The sequence below is a fragment of the Python bivittatus genome, unplaced genomic scaffold, assembly GCF_059951505.1.
Source record: "Python bivittatus isolate LINGU-HERP-01145 unplaced genomic scaffold, Pbiv_v1 ctg000610_np1212, whole genome shotgun sequence".
Taxonomy (NCBI): Eukaryota; Metazoa; Chordata; class Lepidosauria; order Squamata; family Pythonidae; genus Python; species Python bivittatus.
Genome location: NW_028277088.1, coordinates 59,327,346 through 59,340,914, shown reverse-complemented (window position 1 = coordinate 59,340,914; position 13,569 = coordinate 59,327,346). Strand labels below are relative to the sequence as shown.

Here is a 13,569-nt window from a genome sequence, read left to right as displayed (position 1 = left end):
TACAGTGGCTCCACTCCTTGAGGAGTGGCAAGTTTTCCAAAATTTTAATTCAAATCCACCATATTTTGCTACCAAGTAAGTTGCATAGCCATCACTGTAAATTTCCTATCATTTCATTTTTTTCTGCAGAAACTTCAGAATTCCTTTGTTCCTGCCAATCATTATAGTAGCATTGTGTGAGACAAAAGCCACACAATTCTCTGTAATGTCTGCATGTTCACCATTTGTATATTTGTATATACCATGTTCACACTATGGTATAATTGGTAACAAGTACGAGGAAGAACTTGTAATCTTTATCTGAACTGTCATTTCTGCTGTTTTTTAAAAAAACAAACTTTCTGATAATCCCTTTTGAATGACAGTATGTTTCCAATGCAGTGGGTAAGTGATTTTGTATATCCACACAAATATTTCATAGCTATCTATCTAGAAATATTTCTAAAAAATATTCTGCCTACCAGCTGCTGAAAGATTTCTAAGAAATATTCTGCCTACCAGTTGCTGAAACTGCCATTTGTAGTAAATGGCAAACTATGCTGTACTAGAAAATCTGAAAAACTGTGTTCATGTTTTATCATGAGATAGTGGATAATTCATCAGTGTTTGGAAAAAATTTTAACACTTTTGACTCCACATGTGTTTCTAAACTTAGCAATGCCACTTTGCAATCGTATAGCCTCATCTCACCATGGGATAGTGAGAAATTACAAGCATACTTCACAAAATGCACATGCATTTTCTTTTCTAGTTGATTATAAATTCTCTATAGAATATGAAGAACTCGATGCATTTCCATGGTGTTTGCTTCAATTTCTGTTGCAGCATTGAAGAATACACTATTCTAATACAGTTTAAAAATAAATATTGTATAGTTATTTACAGTGCTGTAGTTATGTAAATATCCCATGGGAAAAATATTTTTAAAACACGGTAGGTAGGTAGGTAGGTAGGTAGGTAGGTAGGTAGGTAGATATTTTTTGCAGTACCACACTGAATGTACAGTAAGTTTTAAACAGCCATAATAAAGGTAGTTTGTGGGGGGAACAGACTAAAAAGAAATAGTGCCCAGAAAACAAATCGGGAATTATGTTATATGCCATAGGTGGAACTTGAGATCACAATGCTGGTATAAGATGCTAATGCAGAAGTGTCCCTTGACTAACATCATTCTAATTTATTTAGAGTACTTCGATTTATGTGAATATTTAAAACTCTTGTAAGATCCACTTTACTCCAAGAGAGGCAGCATTTAAACAATCAAATTATTAAAAATATAAATACATGCAGAATTAGAATAATCATTTTAAGAGGATGCAATAAAAAGTCACTCTAAATATTTTTAATTCAAAACTTATCTTGCCCTATGTTAACAGTCTTCTTAGAGTCACCTTGCTTTGCAAAAAAAAAGTAGTCTATGATCTGTTCATTCAAACCTTGACTAGAAATGGTGAGCTGTATTTCATAAAGTTGGAAAGAACCAACCCCCATTCGGTGTAGGAATCCAAATTAAAGCATCCCATGCAGATATCTAACTATTCTCCACTTAAACACATCCAATGAAAGGGAGTGCATCACTAACATTCAGTTTGAAAAACTTTATATTGACTCGTGCCAATCTTCTACTAAAAGTGGATTTTCATAAAGTCAAAGCAGTGGTTAAGTAGCATTCCATAGCTGGAGAAACTAATAGAAAAAGGAAAACAAAATAAATAGGATTTTCTAAAAGTGGATATACTACAGGCACAATTGTAAAAATCATCATCATCCTAAAAAAATAGAAGACAGCAAAAGTTATTGTGGATGCACAAAAGTTTTAAATGATTTCAATCTCCAGGACCAGATGACCTGCATTCTAGGGTGGAGAAGGAACTTGCTGATGGTCTGACTGAAACTTTATGTATTACTAGACAACCCTGTGATCCATTGGGTCATCCTTTGAGAGAAAGATGCAATCTGATGTGACCAGAATGAACATTAAATTTTAGGCTGACCATATCTTTTTTTTACCCCAATGCTGGACGGTCCCGTGATCATCTGAGTATATATCATAAATAGAAAAATAATTGTAGTGGCAAACAAACTTCAGTAATAAGTCAGTATTTACTTACCTAAACAGATAAACAGAATGACCACAGGCAGGCAAAAAAGCAATGGGAGCAGGAATGATTTCTGACTTCCTGCCGGTTTCCCCATTGACTTTGTTTGTGGGAAGCTGGCAGGGAGCGTCAGAAATCACGATCATGTGACCACAGGGATGCTGCAACAGCCACAACTTTGCGAATAAAACTGGTCTGAACATTGTGGAAATTTCAATTCCAGAGGAATAATGGGTCCTGGATTTTTTACACATTCTTTAAGTTAGCAGATTTTAGGTACCTTGATTCAAAAACTGTTGCAATATAATGCATCGTTTGGGCAAACCTGAGGGTACAAACAAACACAATGAGAGTTTTAGTAGCAGCCAGGTTTTTGAGAAATTCAGAAGTCCTGGTGGGTTGTCAGACAACTAGATATTGTTCATATTTTCAAAAGGGCAAAAAAGATGATCCAGGAAACCATAGATCACTTAGTCTATGATTGATACCTGGGCAGATTCTAGAGCAGACCAAAAAACATCTTGTGAACAATATGTTGAATACCAGAAGTAAGCATAGATTTATCAGAGTAACATGATTTTATTTTTTAAGTGGGTAACTTCCTTAGCAGATTGTGGGAATCTTGTAGATATGTCTTAATTTCAGGGTACGCCTTCAACAAAATACTCCACAACATTATGATTAATAATCTAGTTAAATATGAACTAGATTGGCATGACAATTAAGTGGGAACATTCAGTAAGTTAAAAAAATCATATGGACCAAGCCATGACTATGTGATCTGTGATTTGAAGCTGATTTCAGGTGGATCTTGAGGATTTTTGCCTCAGCTCCAATATTTTGCATAGATGGTTCCAAAAGGTAATTGAATCTGATTATTATGATTTGTTTCATGCAGAAAGTTGATGATTTTAGGAGGGTCCCATGGTAAGCAAAACATCAGATCCATGATTGTTATGGAGGATTCTGTGTAAACAGACATGATTTGACAGCAGCTTCAAATAGACCTCATGTAAAAATCGTCAGAGGATCCAATTTTTACTGACACCTGCATTCATCAAGAATAATGTGACAGGCCTGAAGATTCACTTTTCTTATTCACTGGGTAGCCTAGCAAGAGAGAGCTGAGCCTAGAAACGCCATCCAACAAGACAGCATGCACATGCAGAAAGCTGTCTCCGTTCCCTGAAGCAATCACTGCCGTCAGTGCCAATTCCCTCGCATTCTTCCTCCCTACAATACATCCGGAGAGAAAGACCATTGCAGACTAACAGGAAAACAAAGACGTGTTGCCAGCCGCCCACTCCGACCTAAAATCAACCCGTACTTAAAGCATCAGCAGGCAAGAAAGCACCAAGGACCAACATAGCTCTACAACTTTCTATCCCAATGCCTACCGACGCCCACTCAAGCAGCTGACCCACTGCCGGAAACCTATCTATAGCTTCACCGGATACGAGCTTGCGTCACAGAGCGTGATGCCGCAATTCAGTGTATGCGTACGTAATGGGAACGTGACAGACAGATGGCGGCGTGTTATTTTTAACTCAAACGGAGGCAGCGGAATAGAGAGTTTCTAGTGGGTTTTTTTTAAAACTCGCTGTTCAGTCCCAACAGGCAACTATAGTCTAGTAGAAGGAAACCCCGTGAATGGAAGAATGTATCCCTGCTTTTCCTGTCAAGATGCTCATGTGTTTTTTAGGTCAGTAGTGGAGTCTGTTGTCATGACTACCGTGGACAACTAGGATCTTGCGTATGATCACAATGTCACCGTGTTGACAACGTGCAATTTCGCTTTTCCAGCGTTTTCTCACCGGCTTCGTAGCATTTCAGGAGGAAAAACAGCTTTTCCTTCCCCCACCCAAAACCTTTCCAAAATCGCCCTGCTCTGTGTGTGTGTGTGTGTGTGAGAGAGAGAGAGAGAGAAGGAGGAAGGGAGGGAAGGGTTTGGGCAGAAAACCCTCCAGTGGAAAGCGTGAACAGTTGGAAGCTGATGCTGGGTGGGATGGGGCGAGGTAGAGTGGAGGGTTTTCCAGAATTTTCCCTGCTGTGTTTGTGTGGGTGCACATGTACAACTGTCACACATGCACTTTTTTTTTGCATTGCAGGTGAGAAAAAAAGTGTGCTTCCACCCTGTTCCACCCTTCTGAAAATAAGAGACCCCTTATTTTTAAAAATACAGTTAAAATGTGGCCTCATGTACTTTGAGTGGGAAACCCTCAAGTGGAAAGTGCAAATGGTTGGAAGCTGATGCCAGGTAGGGTGGGGGAGAGCTCAGGCTTTTCCAGAATTGTCCTGCTTTTCACTGGTGGGAGTGAGGGGTGCACACATATCCAACCATCACACATGCATTTTCTTTGCATTGCAGTTGGAAAAATGCTTCCACCTGCTTTGACAACAGGGACTCCTGTTTTAAAAAATACAGTTAAAGGGGGAGCTGGTGAGGTTTGGGCGGGAAATGCACAAGTGGAAAGCAGTTAGAAGCTGATGGAAGGTGTGGTGGGATGGAGCAGAGTTGTTTCTATGATTTTCCAATATGCATGCAAGCATTGCTCTGCGTTCTCTTTGATTTTTGCAGTTGGAAAGATGTCTGCTTCCACCCTTCTTCTTGCATGTGTGTGCCTGGGAGGATCAAGCGTACATGTTGACCCTGCTTGATTCTCTGCTGAGATCAGCCTCCTATGTGTGTGTGTGTGCATGCACACACATCACAATTCGGTATTGCTTGTGAAAGGGTTCTGGTCTGCCTATTCCTTCAGTGCATAAAGTTTGACTGTGTAATAGTATTCCTTGGATCATCTTCATTTGGCTTGTTGCTGATCTATTCACAAGGTGAGGAGCCAGCAAGGTGCATTATACACAATACCAGACAGTGAACATTTTAGGAAAAAACATTTCAGGAAACAGCCATGCTTGTTACAAAAGCAAGGGCACTCACTATAAACAGCCTTGTGGCTTATCCTAAGCCCTCTTTTAGGCTGTGACAAGTACATGCAATAAGATCACTTCTTCCAGTCTCAAGCTAGGAGCAGGAAAACAAGGCTGTCTGGAACTCCTCTATTGATAGAGTGGGCTCTTTCATTTTCTAGTGCCCCTCCAGGTGGCATAGCTCTCCCGAGGGTGAGCTTCACTCCCAGGTGAGGGGTTACAAGGACGAGACTTAACACTGGAGGCGATGAAGTACTATGAATGTTTTCTACTGCTTCCTTGGGCTGTGGGGTTTCTGGGTGGCAGAATGGTTTTTTTAAAGCTCTGTTCTGCTTTTTTCCCTCACAATTGTGTGTGTGTAATGCATCATGTTTTGCTTTTATTTTAATGTTATGTGCTTTTCATTTTAATGCAGTATTCTGGGGTGTTTTGTGAACCAAGTGTTTTTGCTTTCCTCCAGATATGGACATAAGAAGGTTTTTGCAAGATGAAGCAGATGCAAAGACTACTCAGAGGAGGGACTGAGCCACTGGTTTTGTCCTGAAAAGAAGGAAGCAAGCGGCAGTGACCACTGTCCCATCTGTGCAGCTGCAGGAAGTTCAGGAGCAGCCAGTGATCCATCTGCATGAAAACCACATTGGATTTTATATTGCCATGCCACCTAATATGGTCCTCACTGAGGACCACAGACAACAGCTGTTGTAGCATCTGTTCCTCCCTTTAGCCAACTACAACTTCTGGCAGGTTACATCTGGCCCACAGGTCTTCCATTCACTATGTTTGGACCAGTACAGATTGAAGCTCTGAAGAGTGTGTTATGCAAGTTCTGCATCCTATTTCTGCAGCCAGTCTCATGGGAAGCAGGGGGCATTAATCATTACCCCTCTATGGAGATTCAATTATTTCCCTTAGCCTCCACAGAACCGCATTGCCACTGAATGGCACAGAGCTGCAATAGATGCCACCTTGGACTTGGAGAACCTAAACAAAATATTGCCTGTTTTGTTGATAACACAATTTAATGAGAGGTTGCCAAGAACTGCAGGAAGCTAAGAGTCATTCTGGCCATCATAGTTCTCTGGGAGTGTTATGACATAGCTCTCCATGGAAGTACCAGCAGCTTTGGCAAAATGAAGGCCCTTTTTGAGTACCAGGTTGATGCTTGAGGAACAGTTGGAGGCAGTGCCACACTATGCAGGATATACATCTGTCCATGTCAGACACCAGCTCACCACCATCTGTGAGCAGGTGCTCAGGGAGAAGATAGTTTTGCCTGCAAAAAATGCTGTTGGTTTTTCTGTTCTGGCAGATAATAACAACATAAGTGGGAGAGAACATCTGTCCCTAGATGTGCACTTTGTGGTCCCTGATGGCATGCAGTTTAGTGCCTGAGAGGAGTTTCTTGGCTTTATCTCCCTTCCAGCAATGATGTGGAGAGTATTGCAATGTCTATCCTCAAGGTATGTCAGAGATTTGGCCTAAATATAGACAAACTGATGAAGCAAGGATATGATGGCTGCCTGGCTGTCAGGTTCAGCCTGCACCGCACGCCTAGGAACTTGCCCAGCCGAGCTTTAGTCAATTTCACCGCTCGAGCGCTAGCGCAGAAAGAGGAAATGCGAAACCGCAAGCTAATGAATGGGCCACCTGGCGCCACTTCACTAATCTGGAGCGGATGCTTTGTGTTAACGCCAGAGGGCCGCAGGCGCTATGGACAGAGCCGCAGAATTGAAGAGATCGGAATTGAGGAAGAGATCAGCGTGCGAGGGGATGCCTGGCTGGGCGCGCGACAGAAGCCCCAACGAAGGCAACGACCACGCCATAGGCAACAACAATCAAAGAAACAAGAGAACTGGGCTGAACCTGCCATTCCAGTAGAAGGGGGGGATTACAGGGGGCAATCTGCAATCTAATTTGTAATATGTAACCTAGCAACTAGGCCCGCGGGGGGATTGAGACAACTATAAAGGAGTAATGTAAATGTACCAAGCCAGTCCTGGCTTTGCTTGTGACTGCTACGTTAAGTCTTTTGTGAACCACACATGTCACGGGAGTTTCTCTGTCGAACGGGGCAAACCTTACACTGGCTACGGCAGGCAGGGAAGGTAGTGAGCAGGTGATCATTAACAGCCCTAAGTTTATTTTGTTCATTCTGCTGCAAACAGGTTAGATCTGGTAATGCAGGAAGTACAGAACACTGTATGTACTACTAAGAAAATCATAAACTTCTGAGAGAATCCCAGCCAGAGGGAACTTTTGTGAAGCATTGCACAGCTCTGTGAGACAATCAAGCACTGTAGCCTCCCCTGTTTGCAAAGAACTTTGCTGCCTTTTACAAAGTGTGAAAACTCCAGTAGCCAAAACCAATGTGACATGGCTTACTCCCATCAGTGTTCAAAATATTCTGTGCCATTTTGAATTTGTAAATAAACCAGGGAGATGGCTTGCATATAAAATGATAAAGGAGAGAGACAAGAAAAGATAATGAAAATTCAGGAAGGAAATGTTACACTCCCAGATAATGCAAGTATTCAGAAGTCCTTCTGTAACTTTTTTTCAAGCTTGTATAAGAGACAAGAGGTTTCATTGGAATAGATTGATGAATATTTAAATAAATGAATTGTTATTGCCACTCAAGCAGGTGATGAACTCTATTTTAGGGGGCTCAGCAATACCAGAGACTTGGAAGAAAACTAATCATTATTACCAAAAGGTCAAGACCCAACTGTAACTAAGAATTATAGACCAATTTCTTTGCTAAATAATGACTAAAGCACTACATCAACATTAGAAGAAAGATTGAAGATTTTATTGGATTTTATACACGAATATCAATGTGGTTTCTTACCTAAAAGGCAATTGAGAGACAATGGAAGAATTGTATTGGATATACTAGAATACTTACAACAACACAATGAGAAGCAAGCAGCTTTGATTTTCTGGGATGCAGAGAAAGCCTTTGACAATTTAAACTGGATATTTTTGTTTAAAATCTTGGAAGATACAGATTTTGGCAAGAATTTTCTTCAAGAGTTTAAATCGATATATGCTTCCCAAAAGGCAAGTATTATTGTTAATGTTGAGTTAACAAAACCTTGTGATATGCAGAAGGGGACAAGACAAAGTTATCCTTTGTCCCCTTTACTTTTCATTTTAATTTTGGAAGTGTTAAGAGATATTAGAAAAGATGTGAATATAAAGGGCTTGCAAATAAAAAAAGAGGGTTATAAATTAAGAGCTTTTGCAGATGATTTAGTTTTGATCTTACAGGAAGAACATCAAAATGGAACTGAATGTTTAATGAAGAAATTGAAAGATTTTGGTACATTTGCTAGATTTAAGGTAAATAAACAAAAAACAAAGATGCTGGTTATGAATATGACTATACATGACCAAGAAATGTTGATGAAGTCTGGTTTTAAAATTGAGAAGAAGGTTCAATATCTAGGAGTTACATTGACTAATATGAATTGTATGTTATATCAGAGTAACTATGGCAAAATTTGGAATGATATCAAAAAAGACTTAATGAGATGGGACAAGTTACAATTGTCATTGTTAGGTAGAATTTCAGTAATTAAGATGAATGCTTTACCTAGAATGCTTTTTCTTTTTCAGACAATACCAATATTGACAAATGATGTACCATTTAAACAATGGCAAAAACATATTTCTGAATTCATTTGGCATGGTAAAAAACCAATAATAAAATATAAATTTTTACAGGATGCTAAACAAAGAGGTGGGTTAGGCCTTCCAGATTTAAAGTTATATTTGATGCTTGTTGTCTGGTATGGATGAAAGGGTGGGTAACTTTGAAAAGCAAGAGGGTATTGGAGTTAGAGGACATGATTTAAAATTTGGATGGCATGGATGTTTATGATATAACAAAGTGAAAGTTAATATTGATTTTAAGAATCATTTTATTAGATATACCATATTAGGAGTCTGGAACAGATACAAGGTAAGAAATCTAAGAAGCTTTCTGTAGAAGAGAAATGACACTTAAACAACCATGGCTAACATATGCACATTTATTATCGTTTTCTGAGCAAGAGCCTAATCTGAAGAAGAGAGAAGAATTAGAATTGGAAGGTCATATTTGCCAATGGTTTAAACACCTATGCACAGCTATTGGAAAGACTTAAATTGGTAAGAAAAGTTATGAATTTACCTCAGAGAAAATGGAATTTGAATATGCTTTATGTATTAATGATGAACATCTTATTGCTAAAATATACATTTTTGTTAAAGATGAATTTGGAAGATGAATATGTTAAAAATGGTATAATTAAATGGGCAAAAAACTTAGGATATAACGTAATGCTGGACCAATGGGAAAATATGTGGAATAAAGGTTTGAAGTTTACTCTTAATTATAACTTAAAAGAAAATTTCTATAAAATGATGTACCATTAGTATTTGACACCGGATAAACTGTCTAAGATGTATAAAGGAATCTCAAATGTATGTTGGAAATGCACTCAGTGTGAAGGCACTTTTTATCATTTATTGTGGACCTGTGAAAAAGCTAAGAAATATTGGATGTGATGTGTATTTTGATTCAAAAAAATTTATATATGATACAATTGAAACCAGAGACTTTTCTTTTAGGTATGATGGACAGATAGAATATGGAAATTTGTTTCTTTATATAATAATGGCAGCAAGACTTTTATATGCACAAAAATGGAAAGATATACAAATACCTACAGCTGAAGAATGGATATTGAAATTAATGGAATTGGCGGAGATGGTGAAACTGACTACTTTGATCAAAGAAAGGACATTGTGTAGCTTTGTTTCTATTTGGAAACCACTCTTGGACTTTTTACTTGATAAAAAATGAAATTTTGATTTTGGGATTTGATGACTGATTTATTCTATAACTACAGAAATATTTTGTATTACTTTTTTTATATTTCTTGACCAGAAATTTTTTTTATATTTCTTCTTATTTTTTAATCTTTTAAATGTTAGAACAAAGGATAGTTTTTATTATGTGAATTTTTAGATATTGGAGTAAGAGGTGAGTGCATTTTGTACCTATGCCTGTACTAAAGAAAGTCGGAAGTTACTTTTCTTTTTCTGTACTTTTCTTTCTTTTGCTATTTTTTTTCTTTTCAATTTTTCTGTATTTTACTTTTTTCTGAAACTCAATAAAAAAATTATTAAAAAAAAAAATTCCATGCCTTTCCTCTTCACCCTGGTGGCTATGGCAAATTATGGAGCCAAGTCTTAGAGTCTGTGCCTAAATCTTTACAAGCAGCATCATCGGTCCAGCTCAGGACCATATGGATCATTTCAGATATGTTCAAAAGCATGATAAAATGGATGCAAAACTTTGAAGAAACAGTCACGATGCAACCTTGGGAAGAATTATGGAGCAAACCCATAACATTCACTCCGAGTTATAATCTAAAAGAAAATCCGTATAAAATGTTTTGGGGGAAAGTTATCTACTTTTTCAAGTAGCTTTTTTATTTTTATTTTTTCCTTTTTATTTTTTCTCTCTTTTTTTGGTTTGATTTTTTCTTAATATTCATAAACAATAATAAATAATACATGTTATTATACAATTTTAACATCGGCATAACCCTTTTTTCCCTTTATCTTTAAAAGTTGAAAATTATCTAAATTATTATAGTGGTACCAATTTCTAGTTTATATTGCACAAATATCTCTGTAACCCACTAGTATCTATAAAATAGCTTAAATATTTGGGGTTTTAGGAACAACCATATGAGGTTGAGAAGCATTTGATATAACTATTAAAATTCATGTAAGAGTGATTTTTCTCCATCTTGCCAACTTTAATTTTAGATCCTTAGATCTAGGTAATTTTTGCCTTGAGGCTTAATTTTGCAAATATTTCTGTTTCTGTATACAACTCCAATTGTATGTATTTGTCACTTCATTTTACTTGGAAAAGCAGGTTTAGTTCTGAAGATTAACATTTAGCAGAACAGGTATTTTACAAATATAGATTAGTTCCAAAGGCCAGTCATATCAGATGGCAAGTTTTTTTTCCTTTTTTTTTTTAGTGTGGGAAAATTACTTCAGATGCAATATACTATTGCATGTCTGTATTTATATGAAACTTATGTAAGGTTTTACTGATATATCCCTACATCTTGAAACAATACTCTCCAAAAAAGTTGGAATTAATAGCTTTGACGTTTTTGCCATATGGTGGAATGCCAGAAAAGGACACAGAAAAACTACATTTATCATTTCCTTCCTTCAAATCTGTATGTATTTTTACCTTTGTTTATAAATGATGGTTTAATAAATCTTTAAGGGGGGAAAAAGAGCACTGGAGTTTGGCAGAGAGGGAATTTTGTAAGATCATGGCTATAGTGGAGAGTTTGGCTAAGGAAACAGGAATTGATCTGGGAGCAACCGCACTGTGTTAATCCACCTGCCACCACAGATGAGGAGTACTGCTGAAGAGCTTACTACATTCTATATCTGGATTCCACAATAATGGCTCTGGACATATGATTTATGGCAGAGAGCCAAGGAACACTCAATACTTTTTCACTATTACACAATAGCCATTACTGAAGAGCAGTTCTCCAATGAAATAGGACCTACTGATAAGTTGAATCACATTCCCAACTTTGTCGATGTATACAGGACATGGTTTGAGATGTAGACTATAGTGAACTGCTACTGGCACCTAACTCCAAATGTTGGCCTCCTGGATCTCCTGGAACAGAGTAATGAGGTTTTCCCAGCTATTCATGAGTTCTTTTTTATTGGGGTGAATTGGCAACTACATGCAATACAGAGAGATCCTTTAGCGCCCTGTGAAGAGTGAACACCTAGCTATGGGCAACTATGTTGGAGAACAGGCTCTTGGGACTCTATATGCTCAGTGTTCATAGTTGCAAGGTGGCTGAAGAGAAGGAGGCCTTCCTACAAGCTATGATCAGCATGTTCAGGGAAGAACCACAACCAGTACAGTTCCTTTTCCAGTAGCAGCAGGTATGCGATTGCATGCTACCAGATAACATGACGCGCCTCATCTATCCTGATTCCCATGCTGTAATCTCAAGTTCTGCCCTTAGTCAAGTCACTGATGTGCCTTTGTTCTTGCATGCAGTTGTCCTCCAGGCATGTCCTATAGGATGATGTGAGTAGTGGGTCCATCCATGCTGGATTGTGATGGCCCATGGCCTGGCATCCCAGTGTGGCAACTCTTGATGACATGCTGTTACTCCTTCCTCCGCAGGTTATCCTCCAAGCTTCCCCTTCTGTTGCTGGATGTGCTGCTTGCTGACATAGTGCATATAAACATGAGGCAGACAATGTCAGTAGGACCTCCAAGTGTGGTCTGATTAGTCTTATATCCCACCTTGACTGCTCTTGTTCACATGCCACTAGGCCTTCCTCCTTAGGTGCTGCTCCTGCTGCTGCTTCTTACTGGAGCTGGTAACATTCCACACACCCACCCATAGTGTTTGCATGCTGTGAAAGTGGCTATGTTTCTGATTCCTCCTAGATGCTGCCACAGCCAAGTGCTAGGCCCTTGCCACCCACACATTCCCACTGAGCTCTGGACGACCAGTTCCTCACAGTGATATAAGCTGCTACCAGCTGCACAGGTGCCATAGAGTGGCTGTGGCTTTACAAGTACAAACAAGATTATCCATTCTCTCTTATTACACCTCAATGTTCCTTTCCTGAAGTGCCATTCAGCACATGACTTTGAGGTGAGGACCAACCATAGGCTCACACTATTGTCTACATAAATTCAGAATCTTATTGAAATCTGTGGCTTATTCAGTTTCTTGCCCTTTCACCTGGCCTTCATTCCCTATGTACTGCCCATTAGCCAGCAGGAGAGCTGGGACAGACGTTAGTCACTCATAGCCACAATGTGTTTAACTACATCAACGCTGTCAACCATTACTTGTAAAATATTTCATCCACCATTAACTGGGGATGCCAAGGGAGCAAAGTGACAGAAGTGGTCTTTGGAACTTTTCAGTTAAGAGTTATTGTGCCCTGAAACATAATATGGTTTTGTTTTTAGTGTCTCTTCAGGTGGCATAACTTTCCCTGAGGCTGAACTGCACAAGCAGCACACATAATAGTAAGACTGCTTCTTCCAGGCCCAAGCCAGAAGCAAGAGTGGTAGCTCTCCACTACTTTCATGCAAGCATCCAGGTGAGGATTCAGAACAGTAGGGGAGGGGGCAATTACTGAAAATGCTGTTTAGCTACCTTTCATCTCCATCAGCAACACGAAACTGATTGAGAGATGCAGTTGGGGGCTCAAACCTGCATGCAATGAGTGAGCATGTGAGACCAGAGCATGGCAAATTGACCAGAGCCCAGTCAGAATCTTCAAAATAAAGGGAGCAGATGTGAAGGATCACCATACCACTGATTGTTAAAATGTCTACCAGTGTTGCTTGCTGGTATTACTGCTGCTTACTATTATGGCTGCCAAGCAGCTAAGTCCATGACAATTGGGGGCTGTCGAGGAAACATCAAGGTGTGGTGGGCTGCTCACTACAAAAGCATTGTTCCAG

The 13,569-nt window shown here is 39.0% G+C and overlaps 1 long non-coding RNA gene across 1 annotated transcript; it reads left to right on the top strand.

Annotated features, from left to right (window-relative positions):
* Window positions 1-2,687: 2,687 nt before the first annotated feature.
* LOC148214640 (uncharacterized) lies at window positions 2,688-13,202 on the top strand. Its single transcript, XR_015797758.1, has 3 exons — window positions 2,688-3,801; window positions 5,488-9,179; window positions 13,069-13,202. It is a non-coding gene; the product is annotated as an uncharacterized LOC148214640 (long non-coding RNA).
* The last annotated feature ends 367 nt before the right edge of the window (window positions 13,203-13,569 follow it).